Below are 8,184 nucleotides of genomic sequence, written 5' to 3'. Positions count from 1 at the left end.
TCTTAGAGTCTTCAAGGTGACATCTTTGCTTTTTAACACTTTAAAGAGGTCTTTTGCAGCAGATTAGTCCAATACAATGTGTCTTTTGATTTCTTGACTGCTGCTTCTATGGGTGTTGACTGTGAAGCCAAGTAGAATGAAATCCTTGACAACTTCAATCTTTTCTCCGTTTATCATGATGTTGCTGATTGGTCCAGTAGTGAGGATTTTTGTTTTCATTATGTTGAAGTGTAATCCATACCGAAGGCTGTGGTCTTTGATAGTCATCCGTAAGTGCTTCAAGTCCTCTTCACTTTCAGCAAGCAAGGTTGTGTCATCTTCATAACACAAGTCGTTAATGAGTCTTCTTCCAATCCTGATGCCAAGTTCTTCATATATAATTTTTTTTTTTTAAGTTAGCTGCTATTCTTGTAACAGTCCTAAACTAGAGTTATTATCCTCATTTTACATATGAGGAAATGGAGACTTAGAGAAGTCCAGTATTGTCCAAGAACCTACAGCTATTAACTACTGGGGCTGGGGCAGGAACCCAAAGCCACCTACCTCAAAAGCCTATGTGAGGGCTTCCCTGTGAGCAAAGACATATTCAGGAACAGAGAGATGGCTCTGGCCTCTGAAGGCTGTCCCTGTGAGGGCCGCACAGCTCATCTGTAATCTAAAAACAATGAACCCAGGTGTCTTAGGCTGGGTTCTCTAGAGAAGCAAAACTGGTAAAGCAGATAAATATATAGAGAGAAAGATTCTTATCAAAGAAATGGCTCATGCAGTTGTAGAGGCTAGAACATCCCAAGTCCGTGAGTCAGAACAGAGGCTTCTCCTGATTCACATAGCCACAGTGGCTGCTGAACCGCATTGGCAGGTCAGAGAGCAGGGCTCTTGCTCACAGGCTGCAAAGATCGAAGAATCCCAAGATTGGCAGCCAAGACTGCAGCTAATCTGCTAGCTCAAGTCCCAAGAACCAGAGGTCAGATGAACAGGAGCCAGAGCGAGCAAAAGCCCATGAGCTTTGCCAGAACGTCCAGTTATATTCAATGCAGGCCACACACCAAAGTAAGCTCCTTTCAACTGATTGGCTACTCACAGCAGATCCCATCATGGAGGTGATCACATTACATCAAATCTCATCACAGTCATGATCACAACATCATATGACTGCCAAACCACTAAGAATCATGGCCCAGCCAAGTTGACACACAACCTTAATCATCACACCAGGTATGCATGAGCAGTGAGAGATGCATGTGACTGTAACTGAAGGTCATTTAGGCAGGCAGAAGGGATTAATGTACAATTAGGGTGGACAGCAGCATAAAATGGGAGCAAGGTCAGAGGAAGCCATCTGTCCCAATGTTCTCAGTGGTCTCCAGTTTGGAGTCTGGTATTTGGATGAAATGCATGCTGTAAAGCCTTTCTAGACTTACGGATTAGACCCCAGCTTTTCCACATACTGGCTTTGTGAGCTTAGTCAAGTTATTCTACCTCTGAGACTCAATCTTGTCATCTCTGAAATGGGCTAATATCAGTAGTACCTTGCCCATTTTGTTGCTGTAGGGAGAAAATTGAATAGTCACTGCTGAATCTCCAACAAAGTGCTCACACATAGGAGGGTCCCTAGGGCCTAATTGCCAGCCCGTATGAAGCCAGCTGAGAACTTGGGTTTCTGAAGGGAGGTGAAAGGATCCAGGGTTTCTGAATCTGCTCAAATGACCTCAATCATGATTCAGTTATGCAAAGGGGGGGTGGTTCATGTTGCAGAGAAGGATATTCTCCAGAGCATGAGGAAATTAACATTAAGCTTGAGCTGGAGGTATTTGGGCCAAAGATGAGCGAGAACTTCCTGAAAGTCAAGATTGTCAAATTAAATTAGAAATAATGATTTAAGGCTGTTGTGCTAAGGTCTATTCTAAGAAAAAAACATATGCCCATCTTCCTGGGCTGGGCAAGGTGTGTCATAATGAGATGGGCCAAGACAGTCAAGTACACTGGGCAAATGAGCCTCAAAATCCACGTACCACGAGTGAGGGCTGGGTATGGCCCTGGAATAAGTGACAAGGGCCAGAGAGCCAGGAATTGTTCTAGCTTTAAAAGCATTTGCAAGGACTGACCCAGAGCTTTAAACCACCTAGTTGCATACACTTTTGAGTCACCCTCAAGCTGAAGAGGTGGAACTCAGTGTCAGTATAAACCTGAGGAAGGAAATCAAATGACTGCTTGGAGAAGGGGTTTGGAAGAAAGTGACCACATTTTCACTGATTTGAACCATTTGAACAAAGGCACAGACACTGGGAGAATCATCGCTGGAGGTTTTTTGGTCAGAGGCCAGGGATTGTCTGCCAAGAACATTAGGCCAGCATGCCCACATGGGGAGGAATGTTAGACTAGAAGACCTCATGCACCCCATTCAACTCAGAGAGGCCAGGGTTTGGGAGCCTGTCTACTTCTGCCCCCACAAAAAAAAAAAAAAAAAAAAAAAACAGTTGCCATCAGGAGACTCCAATTCATGGTGACCCTGTGTGGTGACCCCGTGTGGTGACCCCGTGTGGTGACCCCGTGTGGTGACCCCGTGTGCGTCAGAGTAAACTGCTCCAAAAGGTGTTCAGTGGCTGAGTTTTCAGAAGTAGATCATCAGGACTTTCTTCCGAGGCACCTCTCAGTGGCTTCGAATCTCCAACCTTTTTTAGCAGCCAAGTGCGTTAACAGTTTACCAGGGACACCCTCCTGGTCCCAAAGACCAAGTCAAATCTAACCATATTTTCAGGAAATGCCTCTAGGGGAGACCATGCCTCCCAGGAGCAAAGAGACAAAGGTAGAAAGCCATGAAATAAAAAACTTCTAGAAACCATTTACTTTGGACACACGTTACTATTCTTGAAGGCCTGAGCTGCCTGGGAGGACAGAGGAGTGAGGAACATTCCTGCAAGTGGGGAACCTGGCGTCTTTCCCTTAACCTCATGACCCCACCCTGCTGGGAATCCTGAGCCAAGAAGACCCTATTGGTCTGGTTAAGGCCCTGTGGGGCTGATGATGCCAAGAGCAGAAGGGGGTGTGGTCAGAGAGAACAGAGCTGAACATTCAGATACCTGACTTCAAGGTCTGCCCCAGGAAAAGCCCCCAGCTCCCCTTCTACAAACTGCCCCTTTCTCCCCACCACCCTGTCAGCTTCCACCAGAGACAAAGGCCCCACGCTCCTACAGTGTCCCAGTGTTGGCTCAATGCAAGAAAAGTGTGTGGTAAACTAACCGAGGCTGGGAGTCAGGGCTCCTACCCTCAAGGCACACATTGCTGAGCCATTTTAGCACACAGCACAGCACACTTTCAGCTGGGCCCACACCATCCCAGAATCCTCTTCTTCACCTAATATTCTAGGAAGCCACTACCAATCTATAATAACTGGCCTGCAAAGTAATGTGACATGTTTGTCCTGATGGGGTCAGGGATTTTAGAAAGAGCACAGAGGAAATGATGAAACTAGAGTAATGAACATAGAATGCCAAACTGAGGTTATGAAAAAATTCCAGGTACTTAAAAAACAAAGGTGGTTCCTTTGGGAAAGGGAAGAGAAAAGACAGTGCAGGTAAGTCTACCTATAAGTCTGTTCTGTGTGTCAGTTTGCCATACTGTGGTGGCATGCCTGCTGCTGTGATGCTGGAAGCTATGCTACTGGTATTTTAAGTACCAGGAGTGTCACCCATGGTGGACAAATTTCAGTGGAGGTTCCAGACTAAGACAGACTAGGAAGAAAGGCCTGGTGACCTACTTCTGAAAATTAGCCAGTGAAAACCTTATGAATCTCAACAGAACATTGTCGGACTCGTGTTGGATATGTCATCAGGAGGGATCAATTGCTAGAGGAGGACATCGTGTTTGGTGAAATAGTGGACCATCGAGGGTAAGGGAGACTCTTGGTGAGATGGGTTGGCACAATAGCCACAACAATGGACTCAAACATGCTGGTGATTGTAAGGATGACACAGGACCCAGCAACATTTTGCTCTGTTGTAGGTAAGGTTGCCTTGCCATGAGTCAGAGTCGGCTGGACAGTATCTGTTTACCTATTGTCTGGTTCCTCTAGCAAGTCAATTCACTTCCACCCCACAAACGTTAGCTGCCAGTCCTATGCCAGGTCCTATGCTAGGAGCTGGTCCTTGCCCTCGGGGATTCCATTGTCTAGTGAGAGACACAGGCATATATGCAAATAGCAACAGTAGAAGGCAGAATAAGGGTAGTGCCTTTTGAAGAAACACAGTGGCTAGGGCCGTTGAAAGCAGGGAGGAAAGTGATCACCCTGGTTGGGGGATTGTCAGGAAAAGCTTCCTGAGGGAGGCAGCCCTTGGGAAAGAAGTTGAAGGAGGTATAAGAGGAGATGGGAGGACAAGGGCCCCTAAACGCTATGCCAGCTGAGGGAACGACTTGAGCTACAGCATGAAACGAGGACAGTGGATGCAGATTCACGAAACAGGGACACATCCAGGGATGGAGTAGAAGAGTAACAGGTGAAAGGTGGGAAGTATAATTCGGGTCATATTGTGGAGATCTTTGAATTCCAGGAAGAGAGTTTGTCCTTCTAAGCCACCACCCGGGGACTACTGCTTGGAGAATGAGATGCCCCCAGGGCACCATCAGGTCAGATGATGGTGCCCTTTGGGGAAGCCTGTCCTTTCCTGCTTTCTTTTTCAAACATGCTCTTCCATCTCTCTGTATCTTAGCTCATGCTGTTCCCTCTTCCAGAAATACCCTTCTCCTTTCTCTGCCCAGCAGACTCCTACTCACCCTTAAAGTACCAGCACAAAGTTCACCTCCTCTATGAAACCTTCCTTGGTTCACCTGAGCAGTTACTAGTTCCCCAAAGTGCTCCCACAGATCTTGGTTCGTTCTCTTTAATATACGTCAATGTCCTGTTCACCAGTCTGCCTCTCCATTAGTCTGTAAGCTCCCTGAGGTCAGGGACTGTCTCTTTCATCTATATGTTCCTGCACCTTGCACAGGTGCACACTGCCAGTGGATATGGAAGGAAAGGAGGGAAGAAGGAAACTTCTGGTCTTCGGACCTGGCAACTGTACTCAGTGGTATTTTCCTGCCTTGCATGTTCTGGCACCTCCCAGCTCAAGTCTTCAGTTTCCCATCCTCTCCCCAACTCTGGCAAGGAGGACACAAGGTCCCATTAGCTGTCTCCTACTGCTGGTGACTGCTAGCACGTCATTAACCCAGATGGTCCCCACCGCTGCCCTGAGAGGTATGGGCTGGACAGAACTCAAGGCTCAGTGGTTCCAAATACCCAAATGAGTCTCCCTGCCCTTCCTGGTGAGGATGGAGAGAAGGGGCCTAGAGCCCCCATGTCAGCCCCCAGAAAGTCACCCTCATGCTGCCATTGGACAAAAAGCTTTTGATCCTCAGAGTGTCAGTCCTGGACAGACAGACATCCTCTCATCAGCTGTGGGGCTGAGCTGGGGGACTGACAAAAGTTCCTGCACTACCGGAGAAACTGAGACATGGAGGATGGCTATGACTCAAGCCAGCTATGTGAGAAAGTCTGGGGCACAGCCAGGAAGAAAGATAAATTTCCAGGTGTTCCACTCTGGTCCAAAGCCTGGTGCTCCTGAGCGCCCAACTCCTTAGACTTCATTCAGCTCCCTGAGCTGTGTTCCTTCTCAGCCCATTGGAGGCATCTTCTCTCCACAGCACAAGGGGGCCTAGGGAAAACTGAGGTTGTAAGAAAGTCAATCCGACAACAAGCCCAGAACAGAGTTAATAGAACACGGGAGCCCCACCTCCCAGCCCACAGCTGGTGCTGAGCCACCACACCTCCTGTTTCTTGACTCCAACTTTCCCTGGGAACCTCCCAGAGAGGCTGAAGACAGGCCCTGGAGCAGTGGTAGGTGGAGATTGGACCTCAGCCTTGAGGGAAGTGAAAGGGTTAACTCTTTTGTGTGTGTGTGTGTGTGTGTGTGTGTGTGTGTGTGTGTGTGTGTGTCCATTGGGCCAGTCCAGCCACTTCACCCCAGGGGGCTATGAGTCCAGGCTTGTCTCTGGTGATCTCTCAATTCAAATTTCCCTCCTACTCCTCTTTCCACTTCCTTCTGGGAGACCTTTTTTTTTTTTTTCCTCTTTCCACTTCCTTCTGGGAGACACGGGGAGAAGCACTAAGGGCCCTTGGCACCGGCTCTCTCTGGGGTGTCATTTAATACTGTCAGTAATTACTACCTCCCCAGTGGTGATTTCCCTTGTGGCTACTCTTGGCATGCCCCAGGTATGTCTGTCTCTCTCTCTCTCTTAGTCTCTAACTTAGTTCCCTCTCTCTCTCTACCTTTCTCTCTCTCTCTGTCTCTCTCTCTCTCACACACACATACACACACACACACACACACACACACAATGGGAAGAGAATGGGCTAGGAAAGACACAAACATAGTTTTCTCACCCCTACAGTTTCTGCCCTACCCCACCTCTCTCCCTAAAACTGATTCCCTTGTTCAACTAGGAAGCAGGAGGCAGGATGCAGAGTAGAGGTACAGGGGACTCACCTGAACCACCAGAGCAATCACGTAACAGGCCAGAAAAAGAGAATATTGCAAGGCAAATATGAGGATGGGGACAGCAAAGGCAAAATTAGAAACCATCAAATGATTATTAAAAAAAAAAAAAAAAGAAAGAAACTCCTCTCCTGGACAAAATAGAGGCATCAGATGCAGAGTGAAGACTAAAGCCCTTCAGATCATTTATGTACTTATGCTAGACAGGTGAGGAGAACAGGGACCCTTCTAGTATCCAAATGACATGATGCTTTTGAAAGTGTTTCACAAGCTTTAGAATTCTCCACAAAAGTACGAAGTTGTATCAATCTCTTCACAGCCCATTCCAGGAGGTGGACCTGCCCCTCAGCCCCACTACAGGGTCTTTGGCTTCACAATTATAAGATTATAATGACCACACATCCGTGGGATGGAGATATATATGCAACAAAACATTTGCCATTTCAGCATTTCAGCACACTTTAGTGACATTAAATACTTTGATCATGTTGTGCAACCATGGGCACCATCCATTTCCAACTTTCCCCGTCACCATTACAGAAGCTCGGTGCCCCTAAGCAATGACTCCCCTTCATGAGACACTTGTGATTTCAAATATCCTGCACTTTTGTCAGATGGGTGTCAGACAACGTGTCACGAATTGGGGACATGAAAATGTGGTCCTTTCATGTAATTCTCAGCTAGGCACCTTTCCTTGAAAAATGTTAATTTTAGCAGACACTACAGATGCTTAAGGAGCCTGGTGGCACAGTGGTTAAAGCAATCGGCTGCCAACCAAAAGGTCCGAGGTTGGAACCAACCAGCTGCTCTCAGGGAGAAAGGCTTGGCGATCTGCTGCTATAGAGATTAAAGCCTAGGAAACCCTATGGGGCAGTTCTACTCTGTCACATGGGGTCCCTATGAGTGAAAATCTAGGCCGCAGGCAAAAAGTTTGTTTTTTGGTTTTTAAAAGGAGCCCCAGCTGCTAACTGAAAGGTCATCCTTTAAAACCCACCAGCTGTTCTGCAGGAGAAAAGATCTGGCTATCCGCTGCCATGAAGATTACAGCCTTGGAAACCCTGTGGGGCAGTTCTACTCTGTCCTACAGGGTGGCTATGAGTCCTATCAACTGGACAGGCCTTGGGATAGATGCAGGGGTGCTGGGGGTCAGGGGGAGAAGTGGCCCTTGTGAAGCCTGGAGTAGACTCATTTGCCAGCGAAGTATGAGGGTCCCCCTTCTCATAGTCTTCCTCTCCACCCCAGTCTAGATAATGGGAAAAGTAATGGGCCAGGCTTCAGCCTAGCATGTGGCCCCATCCCTGGAGCAAAGGCAAAGTCCAGAAGAAGCCTTCCATCCGATCATCAGGGCCATCGGATCGTCAGGGCCGGGAAGCGGGGCCTACTGAGAGATAAGAGACACACTTTGGACTGTACAGTCAGAGAGCAGCGTGAGCGCGGCCAGGGTACCCAGGCCCTGTACCCCTCTCGCTGACTGCGGGGTTCCCATGCCAGGTTAATGGAGGAAGATGAGGCAGGAAGAAGAGGGGGATAGCCGGCCACCCACTGCATCCAGCAAGGTCGGGCACCTGCCACAAATCACCCGGTCGCTACCCTCGCCCTCGCGGCCTCCTCCGGTGGAGCCCTGCCTTCCATTTACCCTCATTACTCCAGCGTC

Source organism: Loxodonta africana, chromosome 4 (genome assembly GCF_030014295.1).
Source record: "Loxodonta africana isolate mLoxAfr1 chromosome 4, mLoxAfr1.hap2, whole genome shotgun sequence".
NCBI classification, from domain to species: Eukaryota; Metazoa; Chordata; class Mammalia; order Proboscidea; family Elephantidae; genus Loxodonta; species Loxodonta africana.
The sequence above is the reverse complement of the archived record's forward strand: the minus strand, read 5'-3'. Positions refer to the sequence as shown.